The 24,158-nt window shown below is 48.5% G+C and overlaps 1 long non-coding RNA gene across 1 annotated transcript in view; it reads right to left on the bottom strand.

The window, feature by feature from the left end:
* Positions 1-3,980: 3,980 nt before the first annotated feature.
* Positions 3,981-24,158, bottom strand: part of LOC139049192 (uncharacterized) — a 46,005-nt gene continuing 25,827 nt past the window's right edge. Inside the window, exons 3-4 of the long non-coding RNA XR_011508177.1 lie at positions 5,088-5,203; positions 3,981-4,362 (exon numbers count right to left, since the gene is read on the bottom strand). This is a non-coding gene — a long non-coding RNA (uncharacterized lncRNA). The remainder of the gene's footprint in view (positions 4,363-5,087; positions 5,204-24,158) is intronic.

Genomic DNA, 24,158 nt, shown 5'->3' on the forward strand with positions numbered 1-24,158 from the left:
CATGCTTAGCCGACAGGTAGTTTCGCAAGCGTTAAGCTGCAAGAGTTGGCGGAGCGAAGCGCCGCGTCCTCTGCTACCAGTAGATATTAAGATGCACGCCATGCTCTGCCAGCACTTCCAAAGTAGCGAGTGCATTAGAATCGTGAAATAGCTTCAAGGGCCACGATTTTTAACGTTACATGTCAATTTTCCTTTTCTTTTTCTTTTTTTCGTCATCGGCTCGGACTGAAGCCCCTCGAACGCAATTCGCATGCCGCCGCGTAGCCTTTACCGCTGGGATCGGTCTCTGGGTGCGGCGCGTGATAGAAACAATGAGAAATGATTTCGAACATTACCTAATGGGGATCCCGAATTGCCTGCTTGAAGTAAAATCGAAGAACGTCATGGTAATGGCGCGCGATCCACTGTGAAATTGAGAAAGTGCGGCACTGACGAACTAGAACAAAAAAAAAGAGCAGCCAAATCAGAGATAGCTCTACACTATCCCGTCATGATTATGCAGCCTAATCAGCCGAGCATAGGAAGCGCAGGAGCTGCGTGAGTTGAGCCCTTCTGGTTGCCGAATAGAGATCTGCGTGCTATGGACGCTGGCGATAGCACTCGGAATGCAATCTCGACATGCAAATGCTTCTTTGGCTTTGGCAGCTGGGGTCCCATGACAGGTTACCCAGCCCTTCTGCCGGTCAGGGACAGTATTTGTGAGAGCGACTTCGTGACCAGCATTGGCGACAGAGATGTGAACCATTCCAATGAGGGCTTCGCTTCCGAAAACCTCTGCAAGCGGCAAACCGGTGGCGAAGAACTACAGCGCGCAATTCCACTCCGTGAAATGGCCGCTAGTGCGCTGGCACCCGAATTTCCTCCAGTTCGTCGCACAGCCAGCAAAAGGTCTGCTTGGAAAGCCGACAGTGGCGACGCAAATACTTTTCCGCCATCTTTTCGAATGCAAACCTCCAGCTACCTTCAACCACCGTAGACACCGGGAGAGCAACGCTACAAGCAGGCGACGTCGTACAGGCTCCGCAGCAACCAACGCACGCGCGCTCGACACCCGCGGGTCTTCCGGGCAGTGCGGCGAGCATGCGCGGCATGGTCGCAAGGCAACAGCTAAGCCGCAGCAACGGAACTCAAAATAGCTCATCGCCAGTTCCGCTCTTAGCCGATGATGGTTCGCTGTGAAAGTGATTGACAAATGCGCGGCGTGCTCATAATTTACGGCGCCGCTCCGCTGTCTCTGACCGCCGGTGGCGCAAGCACAATTCTGACCAATCACGCGAGGCCAAATCAACTGTTCGCTTTTCAAACTTTATAAGGTTCCACCCCTGGATTCACTATTTCGATAAAGTGCTTATACTCTTGTGAATAGAAGGAGAAGTGCGCGGTCCGCGTATGCACGCGCCAGGGAAACGCGGATCGAATAAAGCAGTCGCAGCGAGCAACCACCCTCGTGGCTGTTCGTGGCTGCACCCAACACTGACGCTGAAGTCGCACACTTGAAATTTTGGGCATCATTCGCCATTTTTCACGCATCTGTTCAGCAGCGGCGTATACAGGCACTGCCCATCTTTGCTGAACTAGAAAAAGCGGACGCTAACCTCGAACGTGCTCGGAGCAGGAGCCAAAACTGTTTGTTGCTGCAGCACTCTCTTCTGGCGATCGTTCTGCTTGGACATACCCCCGCGAGATCTCGTGGTACCAAGCAACACTTACGCACCTTCCTGACAGCGGATTCAGAGAGAAATTTAGAATGAACCGCTCGACCTTCGATTACATCGTGAGTGTTTGTGAGCCCATGAGACGGCTGGACACGAACATGCGAAAGGCGATTACATCAGATAAACGTGCAGCGATAGCACTGTATCGTCTCGCTACCTCTACTGAGGACAGAAGTGTTGCCAATATCTTTGGTGTTGGCCGTTCTACGGTAAATCTGTCGTTCCGCGAGTTCCGCGCCACTATTGTACGGAGACTAGAGTCGCGTTACAGAAGATTCCCCAGAAGAAAGGAAGCGAACGAGCACTTGAGCAGTTTCGCAGCTGTCTGTGGATTTCCGCAAGGCATGGGCGCCCTTGACGGATGCCACATTGAAGTGTCCCCCCCAAAGAATCATGCTACTCATTATATTAATTATAAAGGGTGGTACAGCGTTATATTGTTGGTTATTGCCGACCACACATATAAATTTATCTATACTAATGTAGGATCACCTAGAATAAATAACGATGCAAGTGTCTTCCACCGATTATGGCTTCCCAAAGTTTTGGCAGAGAGCCTGTTCACAAGCAAACCAAAAGTACTACAAGGTGTTTGCGTTGGTCCTGTGTTGCTTGCTGACCAGGCCTTCCCTTCGCAGGCCATTATAATGAAACCATATGCGCAACCTAGCCTGGGCGGGTTACCTACCCAGGTTTTCAACTACCGGATGTCGAGTGCCAGGCGTGTATTGAATGTGCATTTGGCCGACTGAAGGCACGGTTTCGCATCTTGCCTCATAGCGAGTAAAATATTGACAACGTGATCTGCATCATTCGCGCGTGTTGTGTGCTGCATAACATATGTGAGCAGCTTAATGATCGTTGCAACGCCACATTGGTCGATGCAATCAGAAACGAGGACAGACGATGACCTCATGCAGCCAGTTCGCACAACAAAGCGGGGGGAACCACCTGGTGTTATAAGGAATGCCCTTGCCAAACACCTGCATTGCAACATATGATCTAATGTGCAAATGTTGTGAAATTAATGTCTGGTTCATTAGAAGAACTTAATTTTTTTGGTAGCTTAGACTTTGCACAACATGACTGCTTCGCTTGTCTTGGTCTCAATTCATTGTCATGGTAGTGTATTGACGTGAAATATGTTGAACTTGACCACTAGCTCTGCATCGAGCTGATCTGGGTTTGCCGCTATACAAGGTACTTTAGTTGCAAGTGCACAAGACATTCATAGACGTATTACGAGAAGTGCGCTTACAAAGAACGTCACTTCAGCAGTGTTTTGTCATTCACTTTATGTTCATTTATTTGCAGCTCGCATGTGTTTTCTGTCATTAACCCGTCGGTCGAAGCGTGTGACTGAAGACATTCTGATTATACATCTGCATTAGTGATCGTTCCTATGCGACAATAACAAATAAAATTTTGAAAGAAGGCCCGATGATGCATACACGGCTGTGTCAAAGCCGGATTTTTTTCATTGTACTTAGTTGCAAGTTAGTGCTAGTTTCATTGCACTTTGGTTATTACGTCATTTACTGCAATTTTATCTTTCAAATTTTTTCCTCAATTCACGTTTGTCGCATACTTCGTGCTTGCAGATTCAGTTGAGCTACATACAGTCGAAATCTTGTATAACGGAGTGCTTGAGACCTCTGAAATTATTCATTATACTGGTCCTTTCGTTGTAAAGGTAGTGCACAGCTCACAGTAGAACTGGGACAGAATTATCCTTTGTTTCACAGGTCATTTCGTTGTAGATGCACGTGACCATACATAATCTGCTGTCTGGAGTTTCTGCTAATGTTGGATTAGCCTGCATGATACCAGCAATCACAAATGCATAGATTTCATTCATGCGCAAACCACGTGGGCCTGTGTGCTAAATTTATGTATACATATTTGCATTACTTTGCTTGCTAAGTTGCAGGGCAAATAAAGCTGCTCGCTATTAATTTGCCCAGCCATATTTATCAGGTATATACTTAATTTTGTGACTTTGGCTGTCCCACTTAACCGACCAGAGCCTAATGTGAACACTAACCACATGTCGATTTGGTGCAGAGTTGCAATGTGGTTGCGACTAAACACTGCTAATGAATGCTCTTCAGCGTTTCCACGCTTAAAATGCTTACCAGAAGTCAGTGTGTAGAGGTTGATTGCAAGACCAGCATGTGAAACAGCAGAACATGAACGGTTATATTCACTGTTCGTTCTTTATTCGTTCTATATTTGCCATCATGCGCATCATGCTAGCATTGATATCATTAGCTTCCGCTTGCAGCTGTACAAACCTTTCCATTGGCTTGCGCCTTTTTTTTTTCAGACTTTCTTACATGTAACATTTCATCATTGTGCCTAGCCAGGAGCGTGTGTACTATAGTGGCTGGCCGCTGGCGACCTGTTGCAAGCTTGTTGCAACACTTGCATCCTCGTTGTTCTTAGCCGCGCATGTCCTGGCATTCAAATCCTTTCCTGGGCCACCTATGCTTCAGGAAGGCGGGGACGCTGGATCAGGGATGGCATCTCTGTTTGCTGTAGTAGTAGCTGCTGGCTCTGTCACGTCACTATCAGCTTCGAAAGCCAAACTGTCCTCCCAGGACCCAATCACTTGCCCGCCATCAGCAAGCCTTGTAACCTCTGGCACCTGTGCAAAGCAAAGCATAAAGAAAAGAATGTAGTACCATATTTTTCTATTTTGTCATACAAAAATACAGTTTTGTGACACTTCATTATGCTGCACATTGAAATTACGTTGTCGCATAACTTGGAAGGCTGTGTTTCGGGTGCACCTATTGTTCAGTTATGGAGCGCGATGAATGCCATAAAGCAAAGAATAAAATAAGTAGGAGGGAGGAATCTGTGACTCATCCAAGCATACCATGAACATAGATAAGCACTGATACACTACTTCCCATGACGTACTATATATCTTTTTCTTTTCGCAAGGTATTTTCATAGTTGATTAAATTCCTTCATACCATATTCAATCTCTATCAGAACCATTTTTTGTGCTGTTCTTGCAACACAACAATCTTGTGCTGGCACTTTTCTGCCTAATCATAAAGTGGGGCATTTTCGCACTGTCCAAGTAACTAAGACTGGCTGGCACTTTTATGTTGATAATAAAACCATATTTGCATACAACCCACATACTCTATTTTATGTTTTCTGCTTCTTTCAGTGCTACACAAAATTCAGCGAAAAATTAGTACGTAGTATACTTTCAAGAATGGCTAATGTCAGTTTCAGAGATGACAAATAAGCAAGACAATTGTATACTAGGCATTTTTTCGTTGTTTATCTCCGCCTTTGCACTTTCCTAAAGAACAACCAGCTAGCCCCCCAAACTACGCTGTTATCGTAAATTACCTCGATGTTTTCCTCCACCAGGAATTCATCATTATTTCAGCAACTAGTGAAGCAGCCAGTAGTAGGGCGACTTCGAGCTTCTGGACCCAGTTTTGCTGCAGAGCACCCTTTCCTTCCTGGAAACGAAAGTCGAATTTTAGCGCACACATTTTAGAACTGTGTGGCGAGGTGCATGCTATTCCACGTCACGCATTTTAAAGGCTCCCCTCAAACAAATCCATCATGTTCGGGCATTTCCATATTTATCGAGACTTGTAAAAGCCTTTAAAACCTTTTTTAATTACCTAGAAAACAGTGTCATGCAAAAAAGAAAAAGCACCAGAACCAACTGAACCCCATGTTGTTACCACTTTAGTTCTGGTGGCATATACAAAGGGTAAGTATCAGCGGCAGTGAAAAATTACGCCAGAGCAGGGGTGTGTGGTGAAGCCGCGCGTGTGTTGCGTGTGGTCGATCTCGCGAGTGAAAGTCGGTGTGTGGTGATAAAGTGGTTTCCGGCCCACATGGGCAGTGATGTGTCGGATGGCGGCAACGCTAACCACAACGAGACAGCGAACGCGGCGGCGCGAGGACTAACCAACCGTGCCACTGCTACTGCAGCCGACCCGTCGTGGTGGTGGGAAACCAAGGACAAAATGACTTCCTACAATGAAATTGTGAAATGGTACCGACTAGAGCGAAGGACTATGCCGCCACCTCATCCGGGCTTGACCCGTAAGGAGGCGGTTTTATACCGACAACTTCAAACGGGGTCGTTATTCACCCCGGTGCTGATGAGGCACGTGTGTCCAAGTGTTTATGAAAGTGATCTGTGTTGTGTGTGCCGAAAGGAAAGAGCCACTGCAGCTCACATCCTTTGGGACTGTGCTAAGAATCCGCATGAAGCTGCAACACTAACAAAGATCCCGCCGCGGCTCGAGGCCGCAACGAGATGCTATGACCAAGATGTTCAAACCCAGGCCGTCCAGCAGATCTCGGCGGCCCTCGAAAGGCAACGACCGAGCGAAACCGGAGGGAGGCTGCCACCCCAAAGGAGGGGCAGGCGCGGTCGACCAAAGGGAATAGTGCGGCCGCGGCCGAAGTAGAGGCGCCACACGCCGCGAAGACGTCATGGCCGCGTCACGGTAACGCCTCCCTAACAGGGGAAGGTTAACCGTTCTGCAGGCGTTCAGAACAAAGTTTCGTCACTCACTCACTCATGAGCTGCAATGGCGTTATGATAGACTCAAAATTTACGTAAATAATTCATCATAAATCTGCGTTTAATTTTAACGAAGCTCAACTCGTGTACCATGCAATGTCCCCACACAATCTGGTGCTTCAAAGTGAAAGGTTCAGAAAAGTATCGAGCAAGCTACTGCAATGCTGCGCGCAGCAGTGCAAGGGTTCAGGCAAGTAATGCAAATGGAAACAAAATAGACGGCAAGGTTCCGTATATCCTCCGTACCATGCATTTCTTTCACAGCTCGTTCATTGTACAGACATTTCTGCCATCTGTAGCCTGAGTTAAGGGTAACATCGTCGGGTGCCTTGGGTTGTATTGAACTGTAAATGCGGCACGAGTCCTGAAACCAAGCGCACGCAGCGGCACGTCAACGCTGGCGTTAGTAAAGAAGTGCGAGTCAACTTGACATTTAGAAGAATGCGGCGGCACTGCCCTGCAAGCGCATGCATGCTGGCGAAGCAACACTTTGCCGACCGAGCGAAGCCTACTCTACGGCGAAGCCTACTCCACGCATTCTATTCGGCTATCATAAGCCCCAAGCTTTTATGATTGCACATGCCGACCGGCACCTTCTGTACTTAACGATAGCGCTTGCTCAGGATGTCCAATTTCAGCCGCAGCTGCTTCATGTTGTACGGCATTTCTCCTTGCGGCAGCCTGGCGTTTACATCCTCCAGAATTTTTGCGTATATGAGCGCATTCCTCGTATTCGACCGCAGCGCCTCAAGGCGGTCCTCCCAAACGCGTATAAGTGCCCTTGTTGTCCCGTCTGGCCAGTTGCTGTGCTTTTGGCTCATTCGCATATCGGTAGACTACGCTGAGGAACGTGCAACAGCCATGGCGTTCGCCATCTTGCCTGTTTCTCGGTTTGCGAGAGCAAACCGAGGTTGCCAAGCTCGGTTTGTGGTAACTATGGTTAGGGGACTAGCTACGGTTGCCTCTGTCGCGTAGCTAGCGGTAACTGCGGTCAGCCGTAAACATAGTTAGCTTAACCTCGGTTAAGGCTGTCCGTGGGACAGGGGTACTAAACGAGCTCGATGACAAAGACCATTGCCTCACTGAAATCAATGCTAAAATCGAAGAGCTGATGACCAACGATGACGAATACGAAGCTGAATTCACCGAGGCGCTTCATTACCGCAAGAAGACCCGTCACACCATCAGCCGGGTTCGTTTTCATCTTCATTCCCGCGCCGACACTAGATACCTACTTCCACCAGCCCTTTGCGAGGACAACAGGCACTACATGTGGTCTGTACACCGGGTAAGCAGGCGAACGTCAGCGCAAACGCCAGAGAACAGACAACGCGAGCTCAACAACCGAAGCTCCAGATGAAGGCGAGGGTACAGCGTCAGTTTATCGTAACAAAGAGAAGGTGATCGCCTACACGAAACCCCAGATCACGGCTAGAACAAAGAGCAAGCACGAGCTGCCAGTTGCTGAGCCGCCTGCGTTATTTGACAACAATTCGCGAGGCCAGACCAGTCGCCGTAGAACGTGCCTGGAACAGTTGTGAGCGACAAGCCGAATGGCACAAACAGAGGTTGGACGACGATCCGTGCAAACCTGCCCACTCGCGCTATATTGTACCCACGTGCTGGCAAATGCGGAGCCCATCCCGCGACCACATACAAATGACAAAATCGCTACCACTCTTGCTCCTCCCACCACCGCCACCATAGCGAGAATGACCACCACTGTTGAAGCAGTGTTCGGAACCACAAGCATGAGCGCAACATATCGACGACAGAGTCTATGCTTCCTAATACCTCCCACAATGAGAAGGACACAAGTTGCCACAATAAGTTACGTGAACGACTACTGTACTGCTGAAAAGGACTGCTAGGTGCAGCCATCCCGGTTTATAACAGACCCACGCGAGCGCTACTACTCCATCAAGAACCTCACAGCCCCGACACGGTCGTACGCGACTACACCGATTTCTTGGACCAAATAGCTCACCTTCATGCAGAGCTATTTCCCGCCAACTACAACACAGATACAGCTACCACCACGGATACCCAACGACTCCACGTTAGACGACTTAATTCAAAGTCGAACGAAAGTGTGCAACGGCTACGACACTCTCATAATCCGCAGCAGAGCGCTGCGCCGTTGTACCAGCGGATGCCCTCGTGGAGCCTACATCGAGAACAAAAACGACACGGATGACTTGTTCTTAGTGAACTGGTTCAAAAAGCACAAAAAAAACGCTCCGATGACTCTTGCGGTGAGACTCTTGCGACGACTCTTGCGGATCTAGCCTTGTGGGACGCGAGTAGCAACTGCCGTCGCAGCCGCAGCCAGCGCGTCAGCCTGTTGCACACTAGGAGGAGGAGGAGTAGATTTTAATGAAGAGAAAGGAGGAGAGGTCGGCCTGGAGAGCATGCCTCTAGCCTGCTACTCCTCAGTAGGGAAAGTAAGCACAAAGCAGGGAAGCAGCGAAGGAAAACCACAAAGAGAGCAGGTACAAGTTGTACCGATTCAACCGCGGCCAGCTAAAGAATTTTGTAAGGACGATGCGACTAAGGAGGAAGAAAAAACCGAAGGAGAAAAACCGCAAGAGAAAGAACCGCCCGAGATCAACTGGAGCCTGCAACTGTTTCCATGGAAGGGCGGGCGGACGATCAACGTGTGTCTCGTGTTCGTCCTTCCTGTCCCGACTGTAGCAAGAGCACATAATGCGAGAAGATAGCCCTGAAGTACCTTTTACAGTGAAGCTGTTTATGCCTAGAGTTAATTTCCTTTCCCTTTATCCTCTGGTAGCTTCAGCACTAGTTAAGGAGGGAAGGTGTTTAAGGGTCGAAGTCGGCGCCCTTCGATGATTCGAGTGCGCGGTGGCAGCGTGAAGGAAGAGCCGTTGTCCGATAAAGAGACGCTTTATTCAAACGCCGGGGCGTCTGTCCGAGTCCAAGCCCGAAACTCCGCTCTCCACCACGCAACCAAAGTCTGACTTTTAAAACCTTCAGCTGCACAAAAGTGTCACAAACCAGCCAATCACACATGTGGGTTCACACCATTGCAACCAGTAGCGCAACAACCTTCGTGCCGCGTACGGCATTTGTGGGAACAGTGGAACACTTTACAACACGCCAGGAGATAGGTTTGCTCAGACACGTGTGATCTCACTCTCTCCCACGTTAGGCTCCCAGTATCCGCCTTGATGTCCTCCCCTTTTCTCCTGCAAGTGGCCGCCACGCAAGCTGCCCAAGAATGTTTCCGCAAAACCACGGCTTATTGACGGCATGTCTTCCGGACAGTGCGCTGCGCTGCCTGTACTGAGAAAACTCGGTTCCCCATGCAGCCGTGGGGCGGTTCACTTGAAATCCAAACACCATAATTGGGACCCGATGGCGATCGCACACAAAAGCATCCATCGGTCGTAGCCAGCTAAGTGGTCGTAAAGATATCGCTGTTTTCACAAGGCGTTCTTAAGGCACGCGCGGATGCCAAACATCGACACTCAAACCCGATGGGCAGTGTCGCGTCGCGCAATGTCCGCGACCGAGACGGTCGACGGGACATGTAGGAAGGGCATGGGCATTAGCCGTTGCAGAGACCTCCAGCACCTTTCCCGTCACGCCCGTCTCACCGAACGCTTCCCTTCAGCTCGGACCGTCTTCCCTTTCGTTTCGAGCAAGGGTGCAGACCTGGAGCCTCTTCTACGGCACGACCACTAATCCGATTTCTTTCAACGCGTGGGTGTGTCCCGAGTCCCCTCTTCGCGGAACCCACCCGCGTCCTTCGTTGCCAATTACTGACCGATACAGCAGCGTGTGAAATCGTCCTGCGCTTTGCTGAAGTCACATAAGCTGGGCCCCACGATAGCAACAAGCCCAACCTTGTAACCTCAAACTGACTGCTAAGTTCTGGTGGATCTAGTCTCCGTTGACATAGACCAACTATTTTTCATACCTAGGACAATCCCCAAGATAGTGGAAGACATGGGCCGATTCCGAAGATCTCTCAGTGCCGGGCAGATCCGCGGCGGAGGTGAAGCAAGCGTTGAGCACTCCCCGTGCGTGGGCCGATTCGGAAGACGGTGCAATGCCAAGCCGACCCGCACCGATGGTGATGCAGGCGTTAAGCACTTCCCATACGTGGGCCGATCCCGAAGATAGTGCAATACCGGCCCATCCCACGGTGGAGGTGAAGCAGGCGTTGAACATTCCCCTTACGTGGGCCGATCCTGAAGATAGTGCAATGCTGAGCCGCTCCCCGGTGAAGGTGAAGCAGGCGTTCAGCGTTCCCCATACGTAGGCCGAGACGACCTGCGGCGAGGTTGACGCAGGCGCTAAGCACTTCCTCTACGTGAGCCGCTCCCGACGATAGTGCAATGCCGAGCCGATCCCCGGCGAAGGTGAAGCAGGCATTAAGCACGCTCCATACGTGGGCCGATCCCGAAGACGGTGCATTGCGGAGCCGACCCGCGGCGAAGGTGAAGCAGGCGTTCAGCAGTCCCCATACGTAGGCTGATCCCGAAATCCTGGGTGTAAGAAATGTATGATTCTGTGGACGTCTAGGCGCGGGTCGCTAGTTTTTTTTTAGCGGTGCTCTCTCGCTTGGCGGGACAGCCGAACAAGTCCCTCAGCTTCTGTTTGTTTGGGTCCCAGTTAAGCTCTTCCTCGTGGTTGTCATACCACACCTTCGCCGGGCCTTGTAGGTACAATACCAAGTTAGCCTTCATAATCGGATCCCATATCTTATGGGCACTTACATGCTCACACGTGGCGATCCAGTCTTCCACGTCGAGGAGGTCATTGCCGCAGAACGTTCCTGTATCCCTCGGCTGAGCCAGCACGACTATTAGGGTATAAGATGTTGACGTGGGCCGCTCCATTCCAGGTCCTGCTTCATCCGTCATGTTGTCCAAACTGAGGTGACGACCACTGCGGACCTCTGTTGTTGTTTCTCGTGGGTATCCCGCACCTCTCACCAATTTGTTACGTTGCAGAAGTCACATATAACGATGTATTTACAATATTTACACCATGACTTGTCCCACCTTGACGTGTGAAGGGAGATACTCGCCCTTGAAAATTATTTTCACACAGCGCGAAGCATATCTTGAAGGCCATGCTATCTTATTGCAGATGACGCAATTGACATAACCGGTGGGGTTTAGACCTTATTTAAACACATAAACGAGAAAGAAAAGTTTAATGATAAAAAATACAGAGATGTAGGCCTGAGGTACATTCCTCTAGTCAGCTATTCTGCGCTGGGGGAACGTGAAGAGGAAAAGAAAGAGGGAAGAAAGAGGAGCATGATGGGTGGCGATGACGACAGAAGGAGTGTCTAAAACGTATGAGAAGCAAAAGACCCATATAGCTTTCGGCAATGGTTTTACACTGCGCTGGGGGAACGTGAAGAGGGAAAGAAAGAGGGAAGAAAGAGGAGCATGATGGGTGACGATGACGACAGAAGGAATGTCTAAAACTTATAAGAAGCAAAAGACACATAAAGCTTTCGGCAGTGGCTTTGCAGGTTTGTTCACAGAAAAGCTGGGCATTTCTCTTTGTCTGTGCTCTTCGCAGATGGTAGTGTCTGAAACATGACTGTAATGTCCCTTCCGCCACTTTCAGTACAGCTGAAAAGAACCTTCGAGATTCAATTTCAATAATTGCTTGGCGGTGTATCTGAGACGTGCATGCGAACACAAGTTCGTTGTTCTTTCTTGGCAAACTTGGGAAGCAACAACACCAAGTTCACTCTAAACGACCAGGGCGGAAAAATGCGATGCGTCTGCAAAATTTCAGCAATAACGGAGCTGAGGTAAGCGCAAAATGTACTTTTTCCTACATTTTTAAGGGAAATACGCACGCTCCTATGGAAGACCATTGACGAAGGGGTTTTCAGTAACCTACAACGTAAACAGCACTGACTTGTATGATTTTTCGACCTTTGAAGCGCTATGAGCGAATATATGTACTTGCAAGAAATATTCAAGCTTGCACAGCACTTGCTGATCTAAAGCAGCAACAAATCGCTTGATGTTGAAGAGAGGTGGTTGCTTGGGCTAGTAGGTAATTCATGGTAAAAACGACGTACAGCGCGAAGGTCAAGGACTATGAGAGACGACAAACACTGCGCTCAATTCCAACAATATTTTGTTGCAGACGGAACGGGAAATAATAATAATAATAATAATAATAATAATAATAATAATAATAATAATAATAATAATAATAATAATAATGATAATGATGATGATGATGATGATGATGATGATGATGATGATGATGATGATGATGATGATGATAATCAGCCTGGTTACGCCCACTGCAGGGCAAAGCAGGGAAGAAGTTTGGGCGTGTTGGTGGGATATATACAAACTGGGATACATAGCGCAGGAATGATACAGGGACAAGCAGGATCACAGGATGGGCGCTAACTTTCAACAATTCATTTATTGCAGCTGGTGAGCATATATACACTCACTGAGACGCCACTGCAACAGACACACTGAAGGTAAGGAGGAAAAGCAGTCATATGACTACTATGCCCAAATATTCAAGCTCTTTCTTCGATAAAAGAATAGACGGCGTGCTAACGCAATCGTCACCTGCTCTGGCTATCTCAGCTGCTTCGACAATTTCACTCGTAATGTTATTCCTGTGGCAATAGACAACAACAGTTTTTTTTTCCTGCTTGTCCCTGTATCATTCCTGCGCTATGTATCCCAGTTTGCAGGGCAAAGGCCTCTCCCATACTTCTCCAACTACCCCGGTCATGTACTAATTGTGGCCATGTTGTCCCTGCAAACTTCTTAATCTCATCCGCCCACCTAACTTTCTGCCGCCCCCTGCTACGCTTCTTTTCCCTTGGAATCCAGTTCGTAAACTTTAATGACCATCGGTTATCTTCCCTCCTCATTACACGTCCTGCCTATGCCCATTTCTTTTTCTGGATTTCAACTAAGATATCATTAATTCGCGTTTGTTCCTTCACCCAATCTGCTCTTTTCTTATCCCTTAACTTTACACCCATCATTCTTCTTTCCATAGCTCGTTGCGGTGTCCTCAATTTAAGGAACGGTAAATAAAGAACCAAACGAAGCGATGCCGAACACGGTCATGTATCCTAGAGACTCCGAGATGACCTGCGGTAGAAACATCGTGTAACTGTGCGAGGACAGTTCAACGCATATGTGTGGGAATAACCAAGAGCAGTTCAGCACCGCCCAGGTGCATATTGCAACGCTACAGGAAGCCATGCTGCAGCACGGACATGCACAGGGAATGGGAAAGTGTTTTAGAGGTCAGCCGGAGAATGACGTCTCGCAGTAGGGGTCGCGGCGTTCTTCATCTCGGATGTGCTGAAACGCCGTAAGCGACAGCACGCAGGTATGCTCGCCGCTGTGGGGATGCTCCGGCGCTGGATGGCGCGACAAGCAATCAGCGTCTTGATGCAATCGGCCGCTCTTTTGCACAACTATGTGTGAGCACTCCTGGAGTCGTAGAGCACACTGACCGTCCAGTATGATCATTTAGGGATGAAAGCCAGCATAAGGCATGATGGTCGGTGATAACTGTGAATGGCCGGCCGTCAGAGTAGGGGCGAAATTTACTCACTGCCCAAATTAGGGCAACGCACTCGCATTAAGTAATGCAGTAATTGCGCTCCTCTTAGCACAGAAGTCGGCTTGCGTACGCAATAATACGGTCGCAACCTTGCTGGCACTGAGCCATAATAGCACCGATTCCATGACCGCTGGCATCGGCGCGAACTTCCGTTGGAGCGGTCACGTCAGAATAGCCGAGAACTCGAGGTGCAAGTGAGCCGCACGGCAACCTCAGTGAACGCAGTAGCTTGTTCCGGTCCTCAAACAAACGCCGAGGCTTTCAGAAGTTGTAAGAGAGGACGTGCAACGTTAGGGAAACTGCGTATGAACCGGCTGTAGTGTGAGTAGAGGCCCACAAAGCTTCGAACGTCGTTGGCACATGTCGGCACGGGGAAATTCTTGACGGCGCGAACGTTCTCGGTATCGGGACGGACACCGAAAGAATCTAAGAGGTGTCCGAGTACAGTAAGTCGCCGGTGGCCGAAGTGATATATTGAAGAATTGAGCCAGCCCTGCGGAAAGCAGAAATAATTGTCGAAAGATGATCGATACGCATACATAAACGAACTGACTCTCGCTCCTTATATTTATATATATATATATATATATATATATATATATATATATATAGGGAGAGAGGGTCATATCGTTCCTGGTATGCACCCCCCCCGCCCCCCTATACTTGACTAGAGAAATAGTTGGTACGCCGCTGGAAACTGAGTATGGCTAAGAACGTTGGTTCTGGTATCCACGTTTCGAAATCGCGGTCTGATATTGAAGTATGCCATAGTGGAGGGCTCCGGATTATTTTGACTATCCGGGGTTCTTTAGCACGCGACTGAAGTCGCCTTTCGCACCCGTCGAAATGAGGCCGCGTCGGCCGGCATTGAAATCGGCGGCGCAGCGCCATGGCCACTGCGCGCTGCGCACAGCGGCGGGTCAGTCGCTGCGGTGTTCTGCTGCCGAGCACGAGGGGACAGGTTCAATTGCGGAGCCAATGTCGATGAGGTCGACATGTCAGAACGCACCGTCAACTCGCTTACTGTGCTACAGCGTACCTGACCCATTGTGCAGTATATACTTGGAACGTAAAAGCGCACACTTCCTTTTTGTAATTTGTCTGTTCTCCCCTTTACCCATTTGCAATGTTCTTATGTCAGTGAAAGGTGTGACAGCATCTGCAACGGCTAAAAATGCTGACGTTACCAGGCTCGCTGTCTTGTTTACCTTCCGCACCGAACTGTAGCGCGCCTTGGTGAAAGCGCACTAAACGCTCGCTGACCACATCCTCCGAACTCTCGCAAACGTTAGCCCCTCCGACGAGAGTTCTGCTTTTGCGGCGCAGTTTCCTTCCTGGCGCACGCACTTTCGCCTTCGGTGACAAGTCAAGCGGGAAAGCTTCTCGCGAGCCTCCGGAAGAAGGGAGTCATCAATCCTAGCTTAGGAAAGCACCCTTGTTTGCCGATTTAATTACCTCTAGTTCCCGCGTCAAAGAATCGAAACTCCCCTTCCTTTGACTGGTCGCAGCGGCTTTCCACTACCGACGTTCGAGTCAACAAACTGCTGCTTTCTAGAATTCCGAATGCGCTCTTATGCTTTCGTCCTCGTTGTTTTAACGCTGCTTTCTTCTTTTTTTTCTTTTTTCTTTTTTTTTCGTCCCTTTTTGTATCACAGAAGTAAGCGTACGCCAGCTTTTCTACGGCCAGATGACGCCTGCGCCACTTCGTCATTTCGGTGCAACTTTAGAATGAATTGTTCAGTTTATTTTGCTTTTATTCCGACAGCGTTCGCACGCGCTGCATTCGTGCTTCCCCGCTAATCACGGCGAGCCACGTTAGAGGCTTTTCAGCGACACGCAGCGCGTACGGCTACGAAAACGGCGGAGCGAAGTGGGCGCACCATCGTCGAGGTTCCGCTCAGTCGGCCAGGTGGCGGGACAAGGTGCACGTCGAGGCCAATGACATGTACACCCACAATGTGATTGGTTTCAGAGCCGGCCTCTCGACACAGGACGCCATGAAGCTGATAAAGCATCAGATCATCGACCGAAGCACGGGAGATACCAGAGCCATCCTTGGATTAGACCTGCAGAAGGCGTTCGACAATATCTCACACGAGTTCATTCTCCAGTCTATTGCCGGCCTCGGGCTCGGGAAGAGGGCCTGCTACTTCGTCCGATCCTTCCTTAGCCAGAGAACTGCCAAGCTCAAGATCGAAGGATATCTTTCGCAAGAGATCACCTTCGGTTCATGCGGCACGCCTCAGGGCTCAGTCATCTCGCCAACATTATTTAACATCGCAATGATGGGGCTTTCTAAGGAGCTCGCGAAGATTCAAGGAATCAACCATACCATCTACGCAGATGACATCACTATCTGGCGCGTCGGCGGGAGCGACGGCCAAGTTGAAGCCGCCATGCAGAGTGCCATCGATGCGACCGAGCGCTTCCTCCGCCCCACTGGGCCCAGATGTTCTCCATCGAAATCTGAGCTACTTCTCTACAAGAAAAGACCCAGAGGCGGCGGCCATCGTGATTGGAAACCGGCATCCGAAAGCGAAATACGGCTTTTCACTGGTGACGGGTCTCCGGTGCCAATATCGAGTCTAACGAGTCTCGAGTCTAACGGTGCCAATGGAACCGCACTCAAAAAGATCACCGCCAAGACAGAGAGTGCTCTCGGCCTCATTCGGAGGATCGCCAACAGGCACCGGGGAATCAAGGAAGACAATCTCATCCCCATTATACATGCTTTTTTTTTTCTCTTCCACCTTTCATACTCGGCGGCCATGCATAATTGGCATGCTGCGGAGAGGAACAAGCTCAATTCACTCATCAGAAAGGTCTTTAAGCTTGCCCTCGGCTTATCTGCAAGTACCCACACCGAGAACCTGTTGGAGCTCTGAGTCCACAACACGCTCGAAGAAATTATCGAGGCACAAGAGCACTCAAAGCTGCTCAGGTTATCCGGCACCCCAATGGGCCGCAAGATACTCGACGAGATGGGCCTCAATCCTGTCGACCAGTGCCCTGATGCCGTGCGGATTCCCAGTGACATCAGGTCTCAGCTGCACATCGCGCCGCTTCCCCACAATACGCACCCTGCCAACAACGTCGGCAGACTTCGGGCCAGGGGTACAGCTCTACTCGAGCATGTCCGCAATAACCACATTGAGGCAAGCTTCGTGTATGCCGCGGCATATGTTCAACAAGAGGCATTCGCTGTCTCCATCGTAGACTCCAATTCAAGGATAACTTGCTGCGCTACGGTACGCACTTCGAGGCCCGTGGTAGCCGAACAGGTTGCAATCGCGCTGGCTGTGCTCGATGCTCGCAGAGAGGCAATATATAGTGATTCCAAGGCAGTCATTAAGCCCAAACAAACCGGTATGGTCTCCCCCCAGGCCCTCCGCATTCTCCAAAGCGCCAAAAGTATCTCTCCGCATTCGCTCATTTGGTTTCCCGCTCACTTGGGGTTGATTGAAGGTTCTCCCTCTAACCCTAACGCGGGCGCACACGAGGCCGCGCGAAGACTCACTGACCACGCCGCCTCAGCAGTTCCCCTGCACCGCAGGGAACCCTTGCTTACGTTTAATGAAATCACCACACACTACTATCTATCAAGACGGGTATTCCCCCTCCCGCACCCCGCCTTATGCTGGGCGCGGGCGTTTACCCTTCGACATTTACAAGCCCGTGCGTACCCTAACCTCGCGGTTCTTCATGCCATATACCCTGAAAGATATCCCAGTGCAGACTGCCCTGCCTGTGGACTAAGGGCAACATTAGACCATGTGTTGTGGGAGTGTGAAGCAATCGGCTCCTCCTTCAGCGAGGATAGGTGGGCTGCGCTCTTGGGCAGCCCCGAACTCAACAACCAAACCCTGGCCGTCCAGAGAGCCCGCGATCGGGCCGCCAAGCTCGCCTTGGCGATCCCTACGTGGAACTAGCCGGGTGGCGCGGGGTCTCCCCTGCGTATTCTCTGGACCGAAATAATGTTGCTTCACTCACTCACGGTGCTGGCATGAGCCCTGTACGCATGCACACGGTACGCACCTTTAGCGTTCCCACTGAGCTGCGCTGCATGCATGCACTGGTCAGTAGAATGGGCAGTAAACGTCTAGCTAACGTAATTTCACTGGGTGCTTTGATGGTGCACGAGATGGGACCTTGCGTCGGTCTCATCTCTTGCACCATCTGAGTGCGACACCTCCAACGCCACGGCGGCGGTGTTTTCCGTCACGCCAATGTTGCTGTTGTTTCTGGCCTGCAGGAATTGCCTTGGGTGCTGTGCCGCACCAGTATGTCGCATTAGCATTATTTATTTATTTATTTATTTATTTATTTATTTATTTATTTATTTATTTATTTATTTATTTACACAATACTGCAGGCCAGTAATTTGGCCCTAGCAGGAGGGGCTACAAAGGATACATACAATAAAACGAAGATCAACAACAACAAGAATCAACGGAACACCAAGACCATAGCAATGTTCAACCATCGAACTTTACAATATGAAAATCGAGCACCTTCATAAAGTCGGTGGATTCAAAAATCTGTCGGGGCAAGGAATTCCATTCGGACACTGTTCGGGAGAAAAAAGTGTACTTGTGTGCGTTGGTTTTAGCGAAAATTGGCGATAAAGAGTATTCATGGCTGTGCTGTGTCTAGTTGTCCTTGTAGTTAAAGGTTTTATGCAATTGGGAAGTATTTAGTTTTACCTGCAAGACAGTTTTGAAGAAAGCCAAGATGACTAATTTTCCGGCGAACCTCGAGAGTCGTTACATTGTACTTCTGCATCAATCAGGATGGCGAATCGTGCCTTCTGTATCTATGAAAATAAATCTTATTGCCTTTGTATGGACTATTTCGATTTGCATAACATCCTTCTTATAATGGTGATCCCAAACTTCAGTTTCAGTTTCAGTTTGTTTATTCAGACATACATTGCCTGGGTTGAAAGGACTAAAGGCAGATGAGCTCTGCCTGACTAAGGTCCCTCCACCCATACATTTGCTCAGAAGCAGTGAGAATAAAAAAGGAAAAACAATGGCTTTGCACATTAAAGTGCCACAAAAAGATTTTCATGAACAAAAGTAACATCGCGATTAGGCATCTTAAATTGAGTAACGGATTTACACAATAATGCAACAGCAATAACCCATAACAAGCACAAACGCGTACATAAATGGCAACATATTAAAAAGTACAAAGTTTGTGCAAGCGTTATACAAAATGTAACGTAACAGTTCCTAGCAATGTATGACTGTTAGAAAACGCAGCAGAACACAGAGGTTATAAAGCAATAAAAAGGGTTTTTTGAACTCAAGAACGTATTTAGCACAGAGCACCAGAAAGTGAGTACATTGTAACATTTTTCTCTAAACTGTGGATAGAAGTACATTTTTCAATAAGTTCGTGGATATAACTATTGTTGCGGAGAAGGTTAGGTATAAGGTAGAGCAATGTTTGATTACCGTAAATGGTTCTGAATAACGGTATTCTAAATCGCTCGTGTCGGAGAGCATAGGGAACATTAGTAGGGTAGCACTGAGTCATATAATTACTCAATTCATTTCCAATTTCCTTGCGAATATACAAGACGAGCTTCAGATTAAAAAGTTGGTTAACAGTAAGCAATTTAAGCTTGTTAAAATATGGCGCAGTGTGTTCAGTTGGTTCCAGATTTTCTATGCAGCGAACAGCTCTCTTTTGTATAATTTTTAACCTTTCAAGGTTCGTTGCTGAAGGCGTACCCCATATTAAGAGACAGTAATTGAGATGAGAATGAACTAGTGAATAATACAACTGGAGCTTTAGCCAGTTTGGTACCAGAGACCTAAGTTTATATAAGACAGAAATTGATCTAGACATATTGGCATGTACTTTGTTGATTTGCGGTGTCCAACTGAGATTTTCATGAAAAAGTACACCTAAGAATTTAAACAACGGTACACGCTCGATGTCATCATTTTTAAATTTAACAGAAATGGTGTAATCTTCGCGTTTATTTCTGCCTTTGAATAAAATATATTTAGTTTTACTAACGTTTAATTCTAGCTGGTTACACTCAAGCCAGTATGAAAGCGATATCAGCCACTCGTTCGCCGCGATTTCTTTGGTCCTTGGTCTTCGAACAAAATCACGTTTGTTGGCAGTACTCTCCAAGATCTTCGAATCCGTTGCTAAACTTTCAATCCAAGCATTCTGAAGTAGTAAAAAACGGAATTGCCATGTCGTGCCTTAAGTCTTCTCTCGCCAGATCCTGCATGCACGAAATGAGTGCCAGTTTTAATGCGCAGGTCCGGCGCCTATTAGAAGCAGGTTATCCTAGTATAGCAGTGGCCACTGTGGCTGAGCGCCTAAAGAAGTCGGTTTCGAGGGGGACGGACGTGATTACAGAAAGCAGTAGTAGCAAAAAAAAAGGAGTAGTGGCTTTTCCGTACATTCATTCAATGTCGCACAGGCTTAAAGAGGTTGCAAGAAGATATGATGTTAATGTTTCTTTCACTGCTCTCAGTAAGCTAGGTAAGATATGCGCTGCCGTGCAGAGGAAAAACAGCAGGTAAAACGCAATAAAAGAACAGATATTTGTCCAGTGAAGCACAATAAGGACGACAGGTTTACTGACTGTCGTATGGGTGTGGTTTCTAAAATTCCCCTTGGCTGTGGCCAGTTCTACGTAGGGCAAACGGGGCGGTGTATCAGTCAAAGGCTAATGGAGCATAAAAGGTCGTTAACCGGTGGATCGCATTCTAATCTTTCCCTGCATTTTGAAGATTGTAACTGCACGCCAGAGTTAGATGAATGCGCGATATTGTGCAGGCATAGGATTGAAGATACGCGTCTTATGGTAGAGGCATGGCATATCTACAAAGGTGGAAGTGCGTGCGTGAGTCAGGCTTCGTTTACCTTACATAAGGAAGAGAATAAGTGCCTTAACAGTTATCTCTCATGAAGACCAACACATGTGCCCGACTGACGAGTGGTGATACCATTCCTTAGCTTGCGCATATGAGTTTTGTGTCGTCTTTTTTCGCCTTAGTGCTCCCTTCAATTGATAGTCGGCGGTCGTGTTGTCCACTTCTCTACTCTTGTGTCCTGTCAGGACGCCTCACCTCTTTTTTTGCTTAATGAATCCTTCCCAACTAGCTCAACTTTCTGTCGTTCTACGCCTATCACAAGTTATCAGTGCAGCACCCTCTGTTATTTGGTGCAGAAAATAAAACAGCCTGTATAACTGCTACATTAGTGATCTCTGGGAACGAAAGCGAAAGGGGGGGAGGGGGAATCTAAGGCGGCTGTGCTGGTGCTGAAGCATCGCCCCCCCCCCCCTACTCCCCGAAAATTTTCGGTATCCTCGCCTTCCTGACTACAAGCGGGTAGTTTGGGGGAGGAACAGAAGACCTATGGGCCACGGGTGCCAGACGACCTAGCTACGCCACTGGACGGAAGCAGCACAGTAACAAACGCATGCACTCAGTCGTTGCGTAAATATATATTGGTAATAAAAGTCTCTGAATGATAATCCGCTGAATATTTTAATATTTCCAAGGGTCTCGCAGAACCTCAATCTTCATGAATTAACGAAAATAGCAGCTCTGCAACTCTCACTAGAAGTGCGCACACTGTACGTTTAGGCTATCCTAATGTGCCCGTGTCAATTACTCGACATGAAATATAATAAACGCGCTTCCAGCTGTTTCCAATACTCATATCAGATATAATTTTTAACCTCTTACCTTTAAGGTCAGCAGATTATCTGATTGTCCTCTAGTAACTAGACGACGAGTATAAAGAACAGCAAATGGTTCATAGCATGAAAGTTTCACTTCTCCCGCACACACACGAGATTTAGTCATCCTGCGGACAAAGCTCCAAAGCTTCGCGCCGGCTCCGCTCTTTCTGCGTCCACTGTGACGCCGCTAGATGAGGTTTGGCGTGTTGCTATTTTGTTCCCCTGTGTGGCTGCGGACAGTGCGCGAGTTGGACCCATTGCGCTGCCGTTTCTTTTACCGCTGTATTCAAGAACGAGCCTTAAACTTAAACCTGACGGAAAGTTCACTTATGAAAGTGCAAGAAAAGTGTAAGTTCGGGATGGGTTTCAGAAACTGCACTTAGAGCGAACTTACGAAAGTCAGTTTTCTTTTTAAGCGACGAGCATGGCGACGAACCTAAAAAAGTTTTCATTATTGTTTTGTTAACTGAAGCACAAATAAATGAACGTAACCCTAACCTAACGCTGTGCGTAAACGTCTACAGGCTTTACATAGTAACGTTGCGGTATAAGCTATAGGTATTTCAAACGGTTGTGGGCATATCGTTTTTCGTCTGGCCACAACGAACACCCATTAAGCTGATCTGTCGATATTTTGCCGTCTACACCTATTTGTTGGTTGTGCACCTCGTGTGTGGCTTGGTTCGCGCTTCTTCTCTACTGTTTTTCTGCGCCCTGCGTGCGTTCACTGGGTTGCAGTGCATATGTTTTGAGTGTTTTGTTCGCTGTAGACAAGAAGGTGAACTTCTCCGAAGAAGAGCGCGGTCAGCTTATCGGCCTCAACCGCATTTGGAAGCAGCTTGCGGAACAACCGCGAAGCGATTATATGTGATACACGGCTTATTTGCGGGATACTAACATACTGCAAGCTGTGAAACATTCACAAGATCGCTGGTGGTGACTTGAAACATTCCTGCGCTGTAGAATCACAGCGTCACAGGCAGTTGAAGCAGCGGCGGTAAGAGCAGGATCACTGAACGCGGCAGAGGTGCTATGTGCTCTCGGACAGACTGCTGCGCAAATCGGTCGGCTTGGCGAAGCATTATGTTCGCCTCGGTGGTCCAGCCCTCGGTGGGTCCCCTAAGCCCGGGGGCCCGGTTCATTTTAAACCTTTGAACCATGGGTAATCCGCCCCTGGGCCTGAGTAAGCGGCCAGAACACAACGCGCGAAGCTATGCGCAGTCGGCACTCTTCGTCAACATCGCAGTTCGCTTTCAAGGTGCGGCCCGCGCGGCGGTGCCATACGAAGCCACCACTGGAGTACGTTTCGTCATGGTTAATAATGATTAGACGCGGATGGATAAGACGCTCAAGAGCGATAACGGCTCATAATGATCGGAACGTCTTCCGCGCACCTGGAGCCTCCACCTGCCGTACTTTGCTTTCGTCATCAGTGCTCCTTGCGCCGTGGTTGGCACCAGTTCGTGTCGCCATTGCGCTGTCGTTAGTAGCGGCCTGATCGAGTTACATAACATTGGTAATGACACCGGGCTGCGTGGAGATGAAAAAGTGAACAATGATTGCGCACACTTAGACAACTCCCCAGAAGAGTTTCTGCGTGAGAACGTTTCTTTTAAATACCCGAGTTATCGCAGCTGAAGCTGGGTTAAATGCCTCTTTGTGTTACATCAAGCGTGCTCTGCATGGTTCTTCAAGTCAGCCTAAACCACCTGATGAGACATTTTGACAAGTCATGCTAAAGTGATGGAGCACCCGAAACATACTTGTGAACAACGAAATCTGCGGTCCCAATCATCACTGAGGGCACCGCATTTCACTGTCGACAGGATAAAAAAATGCTGGTAAAGTGTAACGATCCTTGCAATCCTAATGATACTTGCGCCGCACACCATTCTTAAGCTATTTACCAAGCTAGCCTTACTTAGTACTCTGCTGAAACGGTAACATCTCCTTGTGTGCATATTTATTTGGCCAACTGCTGCTTGATGGCGTAAAAGTCGAACAGGCAAATAACTGTTACAAGGCTTTGAAGCCACACTATTGCGTCAAATCCTTACGGTATTGTCAGTGGGGCAGTTATCCAGTATTACGTCTTTATTTGTGAGATAAGCCCCATTTGTTTTGGTATGAATTATTTTCAGTCATGTGGTGAGCTCAGCTACTTTTGGTTTGACCAAGCAGCCGCTGTTATCGTACTTAGTTAATCATCGTGCTGTCTATTTCACTGTCTTCATTTACGTTTGCTCTTGGAGATGTTGTTTCCTCAATCATGTAGACATTATGCTATATATAACGCTCCATTTCAGTGAATCGGATTTATTCTTTAGAACGACAGAAAGCTGAGCTAGTTCGTAAGGAACCAGTTTATTTCTCTTGTCTGAACTGCTCCGACTTTAAAGCCGAAGCTTCCTTTGCTTCCTCTCTCCAGTTTACGGGTTCACGATGAGCCAGTCCCGTAGATGGCGTAAACCCATTCAGCGGCAGGTGATGAAAGGGCACGTGTGAGCAAACGCGCAAATCCTGACGTCGATCGGATAGCGAC

This window comes from Dermacentor albipictus, chromosome 8 (genome assembly GCF_038994185.2).
Source record: "Dermacentor albipictus isolate Rhodes 1998 colony chromosome 8, USDA_Dalb.pri_finalv2, whole genome shotgun sequence".
In the NCBI taxonomy this organism is placed as follows: domain Eukaryota; kingdom Metazoa; phylum Arthropoda; class Arachnida; order Ixodida; family Ixodidae; genus Dermacentor; species Dermacentor albipictus.